Raw genomic sequence first — 18792 nt, forward strand, 5'->3', positions numbered from 1 at the left:
TGGGGAACTGTACTGCACCCAATGTGGGGGAACTATACTGCACCTAATGTGGGGGAACTATACTGCACCTAATGTGAGGGAACTATACTGCACCTAATGTGGGGAACTATACTGCACCTAATGTGGGAAACTATACTGCACCTAATGTGGGGAACTATACTGCACCTAATGTGGGGAACTATACTGCACCTAATGTTGGGGAACTATACTGCCAACCTAATATGGGGGAACTGTACTGCACCTAATGTGGGGGAACTATACTGCACCTAATGTGGGGAACTATACTGCACCTAATGTGGGGGAACTATACTGCACCTAATGTGGGGAACTATACTGCCAACCTAATGTGGGGAACTATACTGCACCTAATGTGGGGGAACTATACTGCACCTAATGTGGGGGAACTATACTGCACCTAATGTGGGGGAACTATACTGCACCTAATGTGAGGGAACTATACTGCACCTAATGTGGGGAACTATACTGCACCTAATGTGGGGGAACTATACTGCACCTAATGTGGGGAACTATACTGCACCTAATGTTGGGGAACTATACTGCCAACCTAATATGGGGGAACTGTACTGCACCTAATGTGGGGGAACTATACTGCACCTAATGTGGGGGAACTATACTGCACCTAATGTGGGGGAACTATACTGCACCTAATGTGGGGGAACTATACTGCACCTAATGTGAGGGAACTATACTGCACCTAATGTGGGGAACTATACTGCACCTAATGTGGGGAACTATACTGCACCTAATGTGGGGAACTATACTGCACCTAATGTTGGGGAACTATACTGCCAACCTAATATGGGGGAACTGTACTGCACCTAATGTGGGGGAACTATACTGCACCTAATGTGGGGAACTATACTGCAACTAATGTGGGGGAACTATACTGCACCTAATGTGGGGAACTATACTGCCAACCTAATGTGGGGAACTATACTGCACCTAATGTGGGGGAACTATACTGCACCTAATGTGGGGGAACTATACTGCACCTAATGTGAGGGAACTATACTGCACCTAATGTGGGGAACTATACTGCACCTAATGTGGGGGAACTATACTGCACCTAATGTAGGGGAACTGTACTGCACATAATGTGGGGAACTATACTACACCTAATGTGGGGGAACTGTACTGCACTTAATGTAGGGGAACTGTACTGGTGCAGTACAGTTCCCCCACACTAGGTGCAGTACAGTTCCCCCTACATTAGGTGCAGTACAGTTCCCCCTCATTAGGTGCAGTACAGTTCCCCCTCATTAGATGCAGTACAGTTCCCCTTCATTAGGTGCAGTACAGTTCCCCACATTAGGTGCAGTACAGTTCCCCCACATTAGGTGGCACCTAATGTGGGGGAACTGAACAGCACCTAATGTGGGGGAACTGTACTGCCAACCTAATATGGGGGAACTGTACTGCCAACCTAATGTGGGGGAACTGTACTGCCAACCTAATGTAGGGGAACTGTACTGCCAACCTAATGTGCGGGGACTTATACTGCCAACCTAATGTGGTGGGACTTATACTGCACCTAATGTGGGGGAACTATACTGCACCTAATGTGGGGGAACTATACTAACTGTGTGTATGTGTGCGTATATATATATATATATATATATATATATATATATGCACGCGCGCGGCGTGAGTTTGTGCTTTAGGGTGCACACCCTAGTGCAATAGGCTGCGCACGCCTATGCTTATAGATACACTATAAAATTCAGTTCAGTACCTAGTAGTCTAAAAATACTGCTGATCTGGCATCAAAAAGTCATCCCCAGTTTTAAAGGGTTATCTAGTTTGGAAAACCCATTGTTGAATTTTTTTTATTTTTTTTTTAGGGAAGAGTTTTTAGAGTTAACCCCTTAAGGACTCAGGGTTTTTCCGTTTTTGCACTTTCGTTTTTTCCTCCTTACCTTTTAAAAATCATAACCCTTTCAATTTTCCACCTAAAAATCCATATTATGGCTTATTTTTTGCATCACCAATTCTACTTTCCAGTGACATTAGTCATTTTACCCAAAAATGCACGGCGAAACGGAAAAAAAAATCATTGTGCGACAAAATCGAAAAAAAACCGCCATTTTGTAACTTTTGGGGGCTTCCGTTTCTACGCAGTGCATATTTCGGTAAAAATTACACCTTATCATTATTCTGTAGGTCCATACGGTTAAAATGATACCCTAGTTATATAGGTTTGATTTTGTCGCACTTCTGGAAAAAATCATAACTACATGCAGGAAAATTTATACGTTTAAAAATGTCATCTTCTGACCCCTATAACTTTTTTATTTTTCCACGTACGGGGCGGTATAAGGACTCATTTTTTGTGCCGTGATCTGAAGTTTTTATTGGTATGATTTTTGTTTTGATCTGACTTTTTGATCACTTTTTATTCATTTTTTAATGTTATAAAAAGTTACCAAAATACGCTTTTTTGGACTTTGGAATTTTTTTGCGCATACGCCATTGACAGTACGGCTTAATTAATTATATATTTTTATAGTTCGGACATTTACGCACGCGGCGATACCACATATGTTTATTTTTATTTTTTTTTACACTGTTTTATTTTTTTTATGGGAAAAGGGGGGGTGATTCAAACTTTTATTAGGGAAGGGGTTAAATGACCTTTATTAACACTTTTTTTTAACTTTTTTTTTGCAGTGTTATAGGTCCCATAGGGACCTATAACACTGCACACACTGATCTCTCATCCTGATCACAGGCGTGTATTAACATGCCTGTGATCAGTGTTATCGGCGCTTGACTGCTCCTGCCTGGATCTCAGGCACGGAGCAGTCATTCGTCGATCGGACACCGAGGAGGCAGGTAAGAGCCCTCCCGGTGTCCGATCAGCTGTTCGGGACGCCGCAATTTCACCGCGGCGGTCCCGAACAGCCCGACTGAGCAGCCGGGATACTTTCAGTTTCACTTTTGAAGCGGCGGTCAGCTTTGACCGCCGCTTCTAAAGGGTTAATACCGCACATCGCCGCGATCGGCGATGTGTGGTATTAGCCGCGGGTCCCGGCCGTTGATTAGCGCCGGGACCCACGCGATATGATGTGGGATCGCGGCGCGATCCCGCTTCATATCGCGGGAGATGGCGCAGGACGTAAATATACGTCCTGCGTCGTTAAGGGGTTAAAGGGGTATTCCAGGCAAAACCTTTTTTTATATATATCAACTGGCTCCGGAAAGTTAAGCAGATTTGTAAATTACTTCTATTAAAAAATCTTAATCCTTCCAATAGTTATTAGCTTCTGAAGTTTTCTGTCTAACTGCTCGATGATGATGACACGTCCCGGGAGCTGTGCATGATGGGAGAATATCCCCATAGGAACTGGACAGCTCCCGGGACGTGAGTCATCAGAGAGCAGTTAGACAGAAAACAACAACTCAACTTCAGAAGCTAATAACTATTGGAAGGATTAAGATTTTTTAATAGAAGTAATTTACAAATCTGTTTAACTTTCCGGAGCCAGTTGATATATAAAAAAAAAAGTTTTGGCCTGGAATACCCCTTTAATAAGTGTGGTTCTCCATTCCTCTATCAGTCAGAGTGATGATCAGCAACAGATAGTGCCTTATGTTCTAGAGGACCTGGTGGCCAGCATTTATCATTGTGTTTACTCTTTTTTTTTTTCGTAAATTTTTGGTGCTATTTTGGCGCAAGTGTCATTTTTTGCACCTTTTGGTTTACACATTTCTGCTGACTCTGAGTTGTTATCAACTGATTTCGGCAATACGCACGATATGGACAAGATTTATGACCTTTCACAAAAAGGCGCAAAAAAGGTGCAAAACCACCGAAAACCTACACCAGCCCAGACTTAGCTTCGATTTTTTTGGTGTAAGTGAAGAGTGAAATTTCAGAAAAGGGCCAGCATATATCAATGTAGGTGTAAGTGGACCATTTTTCTACACCTTTTTTAGTGTACTGGTAATGTGTAGGAGCGGCAAATTTATTAATGGTCACAGAGCATTTGATACATTTTGTGCAGGTCACATTTTCTGAAACTTGACTCTTCACATACACCACAAATCTAAGCTAAGTCTGGGCTGGTGTAGGCTTTTGGCGGTTTTGCACCTTTTTTGTGGTTTTGTGCCATTTTTGAGCCTTTTCACAAAAAAAGAAAAAAAAAACCTTCCATATCATGTGTATTGCCAAAATCAGTGGATTGCAATTCAAAATCAGCAGTAATGTGTAAACCAAAAGGTGCAAAAAAAAAACATCAAAAAAGGACACTTGCGCAAAAACAGAAAAAAAGGGTAAACACAATGATAAATGCCAGCCAATGTGACCTGTGCAAAATGTATCAAATGCTTTGCTACCATTTAATAAATTTGGTTCTCCTGCACATTATCAGCACAAAAAAAAGGTGTAGAAAAATGCTTCACTTACACCTACAATGATAAATGCTTCACTTACACCTACAATGATAAATGCTTCACTTACACCTACAATGATAAATGCTTCACTTACACCTACAATGATAAATGCTTCACTTACACCTACAATGATAAATGCTTCACTTACACCTACAATGATAAATGCTGGTCGGTATGTCTATATTATGTAATGGAGGCAGTAGAAAAAGATATAGGGGGGTATTTATGAAGCCTTTTACCCTTTTTTTCTGTCTAAATTTGGCGCAGTGAGTTTTTGCACCTTTTCTTTGTGCCTTTTTGTTTACAATCCTGTGTTTGTTGTATATGTGTTTTGAGTCGGGTTTTTGCAGTGGTCAGGAATGTATGAAAATACGACTTATTAAAAAGGCACAAAATTTGGCGCAAACACTTTAAAAAGGCCCAAATCACCTCCATAAAATAAGTGGCACAGAAAACACACATTACAAAAAATTGTTGAAATGACTCATTAATATAAGAAGATCACCTTGTTATTTTAACTCCTTAAGGACTCAGAGCGTACCTGTATGTCCTGAGTCCGCTCCCGTTCTATAACGCGGGGCCTCTAACAAAGGCCGGGACCCGTGGCTAATAGCGCGTGGCACTGGTTGCTGTGCCGCGCGCTATTAACCCTTTAGACGCCGCATCTAAAGTGAAAGTGAAACATTGCCGGTTAGCTCAGGGGGCTGTTCGGGATCGCCACGGCGAAATCGCGGCATCCCAAACAGCTCTAGGGCAGCAGGAGGGTCAATTACCTGCCTCCTGGTATCCGATTGCCGAATGACTGCTCAGTGCCTGAGATACAGGCATGAGCAGTCAGGCAGCAGAATCATTGATCAATGGTTTCCTATGAGAAACCATTGAACAATGTAAAAGATCAGTGTGTGCAGTGTTATAGTCTCCTATGGGAGCTATAACATTGCAAATAAAAAAAAGGGAATAAAGATCATTTAACCCCTTCCCTAATGAAAGTTTGAATCACCCCCTTTTCCCATTTAAAAAAAAAAAAACTGTGTAAATAAAAATAAACATATGTTGTATCGCCGCATGCGGAAATGTCCGAATTATAAAAATATATTATTAATTAAACCGCGCGGTCAATGGCGTACGCGCCAAAAAATTCCAAAGTCCAAAATAGTGCATTTTTGGTCACTTTTTATATCATGAAAGAATTAATAAAAAGTGATCAATAAGTCCGATCAATACAAAAATGGTAACGCTAAAAACTTCAGATCACGGCACAAAAAATGAGTCCTCATACCGCCCCATACGCGGAAAAATAAAAAGTTATAGGGGTCAGAAAATTACAATTTTAAACGTATACATTTTCCTGCATGTAGTTATGGTTTTTTTCAGAAGTGCGACAAAATCAAACCTATATAAGTAGGGTATGATTTTAATCGTATGGACCTACAGAAAAAAGAGAAGGTGTCATTTTTACCGAAAAATGTACTGTGTAGAAACAGAAGCCCCCAAAAGTTACAAAATGGCGTTTTTTCTAAAATTTTGTTGCACAATGATTTTTTTTTCGTTTCACCGTAAATTTTTGGGTAAAATGACTAATGTTACTGCAAAGTAGAATTGGTGGCGCAAAAAATGAGCCATCATATGGATTTTTAGGTGCAAAATTGAAAGTATTATGATTTTTTAAAGGTGAGGAGGAAAAAACGAAAGTGCAATATGTAAGGGGTGCAATATGTATTATACATATATATATATATATATATATATATATATATATATATATATATATATACACACACATATATATATATATATATAAAATAAAAAAATATATAAACTAAAAAAAAATACATACATTAACCTCTTAAGGACTAAGGACGTACCGGTACGTCCTTGGTCCTGCTCTTCTGATATAACGCGGGGTTACACAGTAACCCCGCGTCATATCACGGCGGGTCCGGCGTCATAGTGAAGCCGGGACCCGTCTCTAATAGCTATTAACCCTTTAGCCGCGCGCTCAGAGCTGAGCCGCACGGCTAAAAGTGAAAGTTCCCAGCTAGCTCAGTCGGGCTGTTCGGGATAACCACGGCTAATCGCGGCATCCCGAACAGCTGACAGGACAGCGGGAGGGCCCCTTCCTGCCTCCTCGCTGTCCGATCGCTGAATGACTGCTCAGTGCCTGAGATCCAGGCATGAGCAGTCATGCGGCAGAATCGTTGATCACTGGTTTCTTATGGGAAACCAGTGATCAATGATGAAGATCAGTGTGTGCAGTGTTATAGGTCCCTATGGGACCTATAACACTGCAAAAAAAAAGTGGAAAAAAAAAGTGAATAAAGATCATTTAACTCCTCCCCTATTAAAAGTTTGAATCACCCCCCTTTTCCAATAAAAAAAAAAAACACAGTGTAAATAAAAATAAAAATAAACATATGTGGTATCACCGCGTGCGGAAATGTCCGAATTATAAAAATATATCATTAATTAAACCGCTCGGTTAATGGCATGCGCGCAAAAAAATTCAATAAGTCCTATCAATGCAAAAATGGTACCGTTAAAAACTTCAGATCACGGCGCAAAAATTGAGCCCTCATACCGCCCCATACGCGGAAAAATAAAAAGTTATAGGGGTCAGAAGATGACAATTTTAAACGTATTAATTTTCCTGCATGTAGTTATGATTTTTTCCAGAAGTGCGACAAAATCAAACCTATATAAGTAGGGTATCATTTTAATCGTATGGACCTACAGAATAAAAATCAGGTGTCATTTTTACCAAAAAATGTACTACGTAGAAACGGAAGCCCCCAAAAGTTACAAAACAGCTTTTTTTTTTTCAATTTTGTCGCACAATGATTTTTTTCCCGTTTCACTGTAGATTTTTGGGCAAAATGACTGACATCATTACAAAGTAGAATTGGTGGCGCAAAAAATAAGCCATCATATGAATTTTTAGGTGCAAAATTGAAAGAGTTATGATTTTTTAAAGGCAAGGAGCAAAAAACGAAAATGCAAAAACGGAAAAAACCCCGATCCTTAAGGGGTTAAGTCTTATTGGACTCTGCGGAATGAAAAAATGTTGTTTGCTATTGGGAGGTGTCCCCTTTTGCAGTGTTTCTCAAGTGCGGTCCTCAAGTACCCCCAACAGGTCTTCAGGTCTTTTCAGGATTTCCTTGATCATATACTTGTGGTGTTCCCTGATGCACTGACCATAATTACATCACCTGTGAAAGACGAAGGAAATCCAGAAAACATGACCTGTTGGGGGAACTTGAGGGCCGCGCTTGAGAAACACTGCCCTGTTGGGAGGTGTCTGCTAAGGGAGATTTTACTGTATTAAATTGTTTTTACTATAATTATATTGGATTTTGTACATTCCTCATGTTTTATTTAGTTATTTTTTAGATGGGTGAGTGGGGAGGTGTTCTTATTTATGTGAGTATGCAGGGCTGTGCTGGTGCAGGGGGTGCACTAAACCCAGACACAGGCATGCGAGGAGTAGAGGGGCACCACTTGCAAGCGTACCTGTCAGATCAAAAAAAAACCTGTATCTCATCCTGATCATGTACATATCATTTATGTGTATATGACCTATATTTCTCTTAGAATTAGCATTATTTCTAAATTACCTTAATGTTGGTGACCAGAAGCAGGGGGGCGGGTCCCTTTCTTCTCCTCAGGTAATAACCACTCCCCCTCCCTCACTCTCCTCAGTCACTGGTCTCGGGAGTGAGCATCTGTAACCCTTTCCTTTCTGGTTTTATGCTATACACACACACTGTGTGCCTACAACTTTTGCAAAACTACAGCTCCCAGCATGCCCACACATCCTTTGAGTTGTAGTTTTGCAACAGCTGGAGGCATATGATTGGTAAAACTCAGATTTCCAGCAGCCTTGCTGCAAGCTGTGTTTCTCCTACTGTTGCAAAACTACAACTCCTAGCATGCCCACACATCAATTGGCTGTGCAGGCATGCTGGGAGTTGTAGTTTTGCAACAGCTGGAGGAATATGATTGCAGTCCCCCTGTATTACATACACACACACACATTGACTTCATTTATTCATACACATGCACATTACCTAGACAACACTGATTTACACACATACATATATATCCACACACACATATACATGCAGGGACAATTACTTTTTGAACAAAAAATCCTCCATTTAGTCTCCATTCTCAGTCACCAGCTTCTTTCATCATCTGCTCACAGGCAGCAGTGTACTCCCACCCCTCCCCCTTTCTCCTCACACAGACAGTGAGGGAGCCGATCACAGCAGCTTTAGATCTGCAGACCTGTCAATCATGATGTGGGTCCATGACGTAGGTGATGATGAGTGGACACAGCCAGGCTGGTATGTATCCCTGGAGGCAGGGAGGGGCAGTTGTTTGACTGGGTATTTCAGTATGAAATACTGAACATTTTTTAATGAAAGCAATTGCAAAACCTATTGGTTATACATGCTTTACAACATATCAAAAGTTTTTATATCTTACAATGCCCATTTAAAGAGTTGATTTTTATTCTCCCGAAAGCACAAGTCTGGCCTGGCTGAAGTTAGGTGTGGGCACCACCAAAAGCATTACTACTGTGCTGACAACTACAGTACAGCACACTTTTGCCATACAATTAGTAAAGGCGCAGCATCTATTCAGCTCTTGGCTTCATAGATCAGGAATTGGTAGCTCATGCTGAATCCTGATTGGATCATTAAAGTGGACTTCTGCATTCAGCCAGTCATGTTAGAGGTCTTTCTGTTATTAAGCCCCCCTTTTATTAGTCTCTTAATACATGACACTGAAAGGGGTACTCCGTTGATAAACATTTTTTTATTTTATTAACTGGTGCCAGAATGTTAAACAGATTTGTAAATTACTTCTATTGAAAAATCTTAATCTTTCCAGTACTTATCAGCTGCTGTATGCTACAGAGGAAGTTTTTTTCTTTTTGAATTTCTTTTCTGCCTGACCACAGTGCTCTCTGCTGACACCTCTGTCCATGTCAGGAACTGTCCAGAGCAGGAGAGGGTTGCTATGGGGATTTTCTTCTGCTCTGGACAGTTTTTGACATGGACAGAGGTGTCAGCAGAGAGCACTTCCTGTGGAACACAGCAGCTGTTGGGTGTGTCTGACTTCCAGAGAGAGAGGATTGAAGCAGTGTTTCCTACAGCCTTTTCCCCAGGAGGGTGGCAGCTTCCTTGGGAGAGCCTCCTGCTATGGAGCCCCAGACTTCCACCCCTCGAACTAGGCCGGAGGGGGGTGGGAGTGAGATAGCTACGGCTGATTCCCAGGACAGGGTGAGAAGATCCAGCAGGCTCCGCAGTAATGTGGAGCCCACTCCCCCGTCCTTCGCTGGAAACCGCAAGGCGTCCGGTAAGAAGCTTATGGTTATGTCTTCGGGGACTGTGTCTGATACTATGGAACCCCAGCAATGGGGGGTGAAGGGTCCCAGGGAGTCGCTAGCTACTTTCGGTTCCCGCATGCAGGCAAATCTTGTAGAATATGAGCAGCTGGGGAAAAAGCTGAAAATCATAAGGGAAGACCTGAAGTTTGCTCGCTACCAAACAGATAACTCTGCCAAGGCTATGAGGGCTAAGTTTGCTGCCAGGGTGTGTGAGCTGAAGGCAGAGGAGCAGGAGGTGGTGAGAGCCCGAATGCTGATTGTAGAGGGAGCAGGCATGTTTAAAGAAAAATTAAAGAATGAAGACCGCTATAAAACCATGCGGACCCCTGTGAAGGAGGAAGAGGATAGTCAGGGGGAGGAAGAGTGCTTGTGTGTCACGGAGGAGAAGATGGAGGAAGGTGGTGAGGGAGATGGCGGCAGTGAGGGTGATGAGAGTGAGGGGGATGTGTGTGATACCCCGTGTACCCCTAAGACCTCTGTCACCCCGAGTGCGGATTACATCAACCCTGCCCAAGTCGCCCTACCAGCCACCTCTGAGGAAAGTGACAGTAATGATGGCGGTGACAGTGGACTGGTCTGTGGGGGGCTCCTGCGGGCCATAGTGATGCAGGAGTCACCCACCCGTCTGGAAAATTTCAGTTTTGGCCAGGACCTGGGCCCTGAGGAGAGGAAGAGGAAGAAGAAGAAGAAGAAGAAAAAGGCTGAGGAGCAGATAAAGTTTGTTTTCTCTCCTATCCAGCAGTCTGGGCCACCTGAAAAGTTGGTTCAGGCTGCTGGGCCCCCCACCCTGCCAGATCCCGCTTCTGCTGTGGAACGGGACCAGCACGGGGGGTACAGTGCTGCATCCAACATGGCCGCGGGTGCTACAGTCACGCGTCCTGCTGGTAGGGAAGAGCAGGACAGGCTAATAGTGGGCAATAGTTATGCGGCAGTTTGCAAGGGGAGCGGTTCCCCGAGTATTGTGGGCAATGTTACTAGCCCTGTGGGGCACTTCCCTGAGAGGGGGGGGGGAGTGTCCAGGCGCCTGAGGTGTGTGGTGAGATCTTCTGCTTGGGGGGCGGTCCCCTGGGCGCTGCTAGTAGTGTCGGTGCTGCGGGGCACTCCCCTGAGAGGGGGGGGGAGCGTCCAGGTGTCAGAACCTGCTGCTGAGCCTGTGCGGTTGGGCACAGTGTGTGGCGCAGGCACTGCAGGGATCTCCCCTGTGAGAGAGGGAGTCCCTGCACATCAGTGGCAGGAGGAGTGGTGGAGGTGCGCCTGGAGGGGCAGCCTCAGCTTCGGGAGGTGATGTCGGCGGTGACATCTCGAATGGAGGAGGAGTCAGCGTCGCCGACAATGGCAGCCGCCGGTGACCTGAGAATGTACAAAAAGGCCAAGCTAAAGCATGTCCAGGCCAGCCCAGAGGTAGTGGGTGAAGCAGCTGCTGATCCCAAAAATACTGTCAATAAAAGCAATGTTAATACAAGGTGTGTGAAAGATGGGAGTGGTAGTGCTGTGGATGAGAGGGGTGTATGTGGCAGTGGTAGTGGTGCAGATGGGAGGAGTGGTAGTGGTGCAGATGGGAGGAGTGGTAGTGGTGTGAATGAGAGTGGTGATAGTGGAGTGAATGAGAGGAGTGGTAGTGGTGCAGATGGGAGGAGTGGTAGTGGTGCAGATGGGAGGAGTGGTAGTGGTGTGAATGAGAGTGGTGATAGTGGAGTGAATGAGAGGAGTGGTAGTGGTGCAGATGGGAGGAGTGGTAGTGGAGTGATCGGGAGGAGTGGCAGTGAAGTGATTAAGAGTGGTGATAGTGGAGTGAATAGGAGGGGTGGTAGTGGTGTAAATGAGAGGAGTGGTAGTGGTGCAAATGGGAGGAGTAGTGGTGTGAATGAGAGTAGTAGTAGTAGTGGTGTGGATGGTAGGAATAAGAGTGGCTTTTGTGGCAGTACAGGTGGCCTAGGCGGGGATGTAGGGACGGTGTCTGGTCCAGCTGCCCCCCCGGTCGTCAGGAGTTATGCAAGTGTGGCGGCTGGGGGTTCAGTAGGATCTTTACCTCCTGCATCTGGTGAAGGTCAGTTGCAACGGCGTCTCCTGGAGGCACTAAAGAGAGGAGAAAGGACGCTCCAGGTAGAGGGAAAGGAGATGGACCTGTCTTTTTGGGTGGAGAGACATGGTCTGGGAGCGTTCCGAGAGAGGAATGGGGAGACCGTATGGTCCCTCCAGACACACGGGCAGGAGGTAGGTCGCAGGAATGTGTCCCGTTTGGTCTGGAAAGGCGAAGATGCGTGCCCCCAAAGGGGCAAGGTGGTGGAGCTTCTTTTCCAGATGGGTTTCAGGGCTGGGGACATCTTTGCCCTGATTCACCCCTTCGGCTCCTCCGAGTTTGACGTCAGCTTTGTTAGGCCGGAAGGACTAGATCTCTTTTGGTCTAATTATGAGCTGATGAAAAACGAGATGGCGAGATTTCGCTGTAAAAGCGGTATCTTGCCAGAGTATGGTAAAGAAAGTGACCGTTTTGACCCGTAACGAGTCACTTTCTTGTTATGACATTATGACCTGGCTGGGCAGGTACGGGGAGGTGACGGACGTCCCCCGGAAGAACTTTGACGAGCACAATATATGGTCTGGGGCCTGTACGTTTTCCTTTCGTCTCAGGCGTTCAGGGAACACGGTCACCCACATCCCTTCGGCCGCCTTTCTGGGACGCGACAGGATTCAGATCTTCTACCAGGGGCAGCCGAGGCTGTGTCACAGGTGTGGTGACCCAAACCACTTTAGTGCCAACTGCACTAAGCAGATATGTGCCCTCTGCTGTGGGGTGGGTTATCTGGCGGCCACCTGTGGGCAGATTCGGTGTAACTTGTGTGGTGACTTAGGTCACCCGTTCAGCCGGTGTCCACGCTCGTTCTCCAACGCTGTGACCGCCCCAGCTGGGGAGAGCCTAACGGTTGCCCCAGCGGGGGAGGGGACTAGTGGAGGAGAGGGGGCACCAAAGCCAGTGAAGGAAAAACATAAGACCCCCTCTATGCGGAGGCGAGAGGAGAAGCGCAGGTTGGAGAGGGCCCTTGAGAATGCCCAGGTGCCAGGGGTAGCTCGGGGTCCCACTCCAGACACTGGCTCAGAAGGAGGTCAGAATAACTCTGAGGCTTTGGGTGGGGCCGAACTGGATGAGGAGATAGGGAGACTGCGTAGGGAAGAAGGTCAAGATGCTCCTTCCTCCAGTCATGCCTCTGAATCCGAAACTGTGGATGAGGAGGAGAAGGAGGGGCAGACAGTAAATGGTGGCCAGGAAAAGAAGAAGAGGAGGAAGAAGGGTAAGAGTAAGGCAGCGCCGTCCTCCTCTTCAGTTGTAGCCTCAGACCATAGAAGGAACAACTCAGTCTCTGACCCTCTGATCGTCCTTTCAAATCGATATGAGGCCCTTGGGGATACCATCTCCCCTCCTCTTCTCGAGGGTCCGGAGGCAGTGCGGCCTCCAGGAGGTGCCGAGCCTCCTTCCTCTGGGGCAGTTTCCTCAGGGGGAGAGGTAACACCAGATGCTGGAGGTAAAGATCCTGGGATGGATATATCCCTGAGTTTAAAAAGAGGCAAAGGGTCTTCCTCCGATTCAGATGGGGGTGGAGGGAAGGAGAGGAAGAAGGTTTAAAGGGTGAGGCCATCTAACTCAATCACCCAGGATGGCGGCACTCACCCCACTGACACTGGCATCTATTAACTGTGCCAGCATAAAGTCTGATACGGCTAGATTCGCAGCCTTTGATTTTCTCGGCCGTGTTGAAGCCGGCATTTTGTATCTGCAAGAGACCAGGTTGTCAGATCTAGCCTCCCTGGTAAAAGCCAGAAGAGAGTGGAGGCGCGGTCCCTCCCACTGGTCTCTTGCGGCTGAGCCGTATAGTGGGGTGGCGGTCCTTTTTACCGCTCCTGTTGAATGCAGACGGGTTATTGAGTTAGAAATGGGGAGGTGCCTGATCTTAGATGTCTTCATGAAGGGACAAGAGCTCCGGCTCATTAACATCTATGCCCCGCAAACTAAGCGGGGCCGTAAAGATCTCTTTATGAGGATTAAGCCCTTTCTTTTTACGAGTCGGCAAGTGATCTTTGGAGGGGACTTCAATAATGTCACGAGGTCCCAAGATAGGAGAGGCTCCAATGGTCCGCTGACTTGCGATAGTGTGGCACTGATTAGCATAGCTAGAGAAGCTCGCCTAGAGGACGCCCACATCCGGAGCCCCTCAGGCCACACGGGTTTCACCCATCATCAAGGTAGTCGCAGGTCTAGGATAGATAGGTTTTATTTAAAGGAGGAAGCCGTCTCTTCAGCAGTGTCCGTGGTTGAGGTGGAGTTCTCCGACCACTGTATGATTTTGTTTTCCCTGAATGTTTCAGAGACCCCCCGGATGGGAAAAGGTTATTGGAAGCTGAATTCGTCCCTCCTGGAGGAAACGGAGATAAGACAGTCCTTTGAGGATTTTCTTCAGAGTCAGGTACCTTTACTGGGCCTATGTAGTAGTAAGTCAGAGTGGTGGGAGATATTCAAGAAGCGGGTTGCGGGGTTCTTCCGCCAGCTCTCGAGCCTCAGGTCCCTGAACAGGTATCGCCTGTATCAGGGTCTGAGGAGGAAACTCGAGCTCCTTGTCTCGACTGGAGGTAGCCGAGAGGATATCTCCAGAGTGAAATCCTTGCTGATGAGGTGTCAGTACGATAGGCACGCATCTTTGGTTTTTGAGAGGGATTTCGGGAAGTACCGCTCGCCCGACCCTTACAGAAACTGTAAGATGTCAGTGAGTAGTAAAGTCATTTCAGGACTGATTGATAGTACAGGATCTCTGAATCGGTCCAGATCAGGGATCTTGGAGGTCGTCAGATCCTTCTACTCGCACCTCTTGGGGAGGAAGGATCTAGATTGAGACAAGATGTCGGCTTTCCTGGCTGAAACCATTCCTGAGCCAGGGGTAGACGCCTCTCTTGATGTTTTGGCAGAAGGAATCAGGGAAGAGGAAGTGAGACTGGCGATCAAGGGGCTCGCCCCTAAGAAGTCGCCAGGTCCGGATGGCTTAACATCCGAGTGGTACAGGACCTTTAAGGAGTCTTTAGCTCCCCTCTTGACTGAGGTATTCAATGAGTGTCTCTCCTCGGGCACTCTGCCGAAGTCAATGAGGAGGTCAGCCCTGATTCTTCTATCAAAGGGTAAAGATCCCAGCCGTATTGAGAATTGGAGGCCCATAGCTCTTCTCAATACGGACAGGAAGCTTCTGGCCAAGATACTGTTTAATCGGCTGGTGAAGTTTGCACCCCGGCTCCTTTCAGGAGCTCAGCACTGCTCTGTTCCAGGCCGAAGCACCTTAAGTGCGGTCCTTAGTGTCAGTGAGGCAGTGGAGAGGAGTAGTGCGGGTTTCTGGAAGGGGTACTTGCTGTCCCTGGATCAGGCCAAAGCGTTTGATCGGGTGAACCACGAGTACCTCTGGTCCGTCCTCCTGAGATATGGCTTACTGAGTACTTTTGTGAATTGGCTGAAGATCTTGTATGCAGGGGCAGAGAGTTTCCCACTGGTGAACGGTTGGTCTGGCCGCTCTTTTGAGGTGGGGTCCGGAGTCCGTCAGGGTTGTCCTTTGAGCCCGCTGTTATACGTGTTCGCAATCGATCCCTTCGTCCGGAGGGTAGATTGTGGGCCGTTGGCGGGAGTCGGGATGAACCTGGCAGAGCTGGATGTCGCCCAGAGAGTGGTGGCGTACGCTGACGATGTCACCATTTTTGTGTCCTCGCGAGAGGAGGTCGATGTGGTGATGTCGGAAGTGGACCGCTACTCGGAGGCATCCGGGTCTAAGATCAACCGGGATAAGTGTGAGAGTCTCTGGCTGGGAGGGGGAGATCCCACGTTTGATCTCCCGGACACCCTTCCAGGGCCCCAAGAGTCAGCAAAAGTGTTGGGCATCATATTCGGCCAGGATGATTATCCCACCAAAAACTGGGATGGTAAGCTCCAGGATGCCACTCAGAAGGTGGACCAGTGGAAGGGTTGGTCTATGACCCTCAGGGAAAGGGTACACCTGATCAAATCGTACCTGCTCCCCTTGTTTATCTATCTGGGCAGCGTATGTATCCTGCCAGAGGCTTACTACACTAGGGTCTACAGCCTGTTTTTCCAACTGTTATGGGGGAATAGGATGAACCTAGTCAAGAGGGAGGTTACGTACTGCACGAGGAGACTAGGGGGTTTATCTATGGTAAACCCTGTGGTGTTCTTAACCAACACCTTCTTGAAAGCTAACATCTCAAACCTCTGGTCAGAGAGGGCTTCTCCGTGGGTACTCTCCTGTAGGGAATGGTTTCGGCCTTTCTTCCAGGAATGGGAGACAGGAGGGCAAGTGAAGGACCTCCGTACGCCCCATGGATATCTTCCGGCTTACGCTACCCCGACTCTGAAGGCGATACGTCGGTGGGGTCTGGGAGTGTGGGAGATCAGGACCCAGTCAAGGCAGTTCCTTGACAAACGGGTTCTGTTGACCCACTTCCAGAAGCCTCTGGCGCTCAGGGACTGCCCAGGTCGGGATCTGAGGGTGGGGTTGTACCTTTTAAACATGAAAAGGATCCCCCAGAAGTTTTGGGACTTGGCCTGGCGCTGCTTTCAGGGGAAGCTATATGTGAGGGACAATTTGAAGTGTAGGAACTCTGATGACCGGGGATGTCCCCGAGAAGAGTGTGGGGACACGCTGGAAAGCATGGACCATTTCCTGCTTCATTGTCCCTTTAATATAGGAGTTTACAACAGGGTGGGCGCTTCCATCGGCTGGAGTCAACTTGCCGGCCTTACCTATCAAGAGTGGGCTTATGGGGCATTCAGGAACCTGGGTGGCCGAGATCGGGGCACTTTATTCTTAGTCAGTTTAGTGGTTAGGTACTACACGTGGAATGCACGGTGTTTAGTGTCGACCCAACAGAAAATCCTCTCCGAGGTGGAGGTCTGTAGGAACATCACTGGTGACCTCGGGAAGATCAGATCTTTGGAGTATGGCAGTCTTGGTACCAGTAGGGCTTCTCTCCTATGGAGAGGGTTTTCCTTTGATGTGCCCTAGGTACTAGACCTTTTAGGTAGAGTACCTTTATTTTGGTTAGGGACAGTGTCAGAGGGACAGAGATAGGATGAGAACAGGGTTAGTTTGAATGAAGGGATAGGATTAGGGAGAATTGTAGGGGGAGTTAGGGAAAGAGTGTAAAATTATTTTGAATGTATCAAGTCTGCCATCCTTCTCCCTGGTGGTGGGCTGATGCATGTGCACGCTAGTTTTTTGTTTTGTTTTTAAGCTGACATGGTATGAAGGGCTTACAGGCGACCAAACTTGGGCCTAAAGTGGGTTGTGGTTCAGTGTGTATAAGTTTGTGTATAAGTTGGTTGGGAGGAGTGCTAGGTGGGGAGGGTGTGCTTGTGGGTGGTGGTGTTCATCTTTGGGGGACCTGACATGGGTCAGTTAAGGACTGGACTTTGTGAACTGTAAGAACGGCATGGACTCTGACCCATGTACAGGAGGGGTGGTGTGGGTGAGGGTACAGTTTTAGTGTAGGGTTTTTCCTAGGGTTTTCTATTGATTTTGTAGGGGTTTTCTGTAGTGCATATATTTTGTTTATATTATATTTTATTTATATAGTATATTTAGTAATTTTGTACCTATATTGTGTTATATCTATATTGTTTCATATTGTTTCAGCGTTATGGTAGCCGGACCAGTTGCTGTGTTGATATGTGGTTTATTTAGTTTATTTCAGTTATTTGGTCTGTTTTATGTTTTCTTTGGTATTTTCATTAGTCCCGGATAGAGGATCCAGTTAATTTGGACGTTTTGTAAGTGAATGTATGTGTGATATGATTATTTTGATGATTATTATTATTATTATTACTATTATAGTTTTTGTTTGTATATATGTATATATATATATATATATATATATATATATATATATGTGTGTGTATGTATATGTATATATATGTATATGTATAAAGATAAAAAAAATATATAAAAAATGTAAAAAAAAGAAAAAATATAAAAAAAAAGTTAAAAAAAATATAATAATTTTTTTTTTTTTTTTTTGAGGTGTGCTTGCTACGTTTGTTTAGTTTTCTTGTTGCGTGTTCCCAAGTATGGATGGTTTTGAGTTATAGTCGGATAATGATAACTTTTATGTTTATATTTTGACAAGCCAAGTTGTGCTATTTTATTTATTTATTTATTTTTCTTATGTTCATTTTCGGTAAGTGTGTGAGTGTTTGATTAGATATTTTGGGCATACTTTAATATCTTAGTATTTTAGTATCTCAGTAAAGCTGGGCTGGCCGGTTAGGCAGGGTTTTGTTTATGAGGTTTTGTTTTTGGTTATTTATGTTATAGCTGGTTAATCTTGCTTTGTGTTTTGTATTTGATAAGTTTTGTATTTTTCTAATAAAAAGAGTGTCAGCAGAGAGCACTGTGGTCAGATAGAAAGGAAATTCAAAATTAAAAGAATTTCCTGTGGAGCATACAGCAGCTGATAAGTACTGGAAGGATTAAGATTTTTTAATTTACAAATCTGTCCAAAAAGAGAAAAGATGCACTCACCATGTCTCGTCGAAGATAGCTTTTGTTTATTGCAGTGCAAAAACAACAGGGCCCTTGCAGCCAGTGATGGGAATAGGTGCAGGACGCTGCAGACGTCTAAAGGTGTTACAGCTGTTTCACCTGTGCAAGTGGTCTGACGGGGCCTGTATGCGCGGGGGAAACAGCTGTCACACCTTTAGACACCTGCAGTGTCCGGCACCTTCTCCCATCACCAGCAGCAAGGGTCCTGTTGTTTTTGCACTGCAATAAACAGAAGCTATCTTTTTTTTTCCATGATATACCAACGGGTCTAAGCATAACTGTATGTACCCTGCAATAATTTACAAATCTGTTTAACTTTTTGGCACCAGTTGACTTAAAAAAAGAATTTCCACCCCTTTAGTTCCTGCTAGCTAAGTCCCAATTGTTACTTCTTTCATGTCT

The sequence above is a fragment of the Hyla sarda genome, chromosome 12 (assembly GCF_029499605.1).
Source record: "Hyla sarda isolate aHylSar1 chromosome 12, aHylSar1.hap1, whole genome shotgun sequence".
Classification (NCBI taxonomy): Eukaryota; Metazoa; Chordata; class Amphibia; order Anura; family Hylidae; genus Hyla; species Hyla sarda.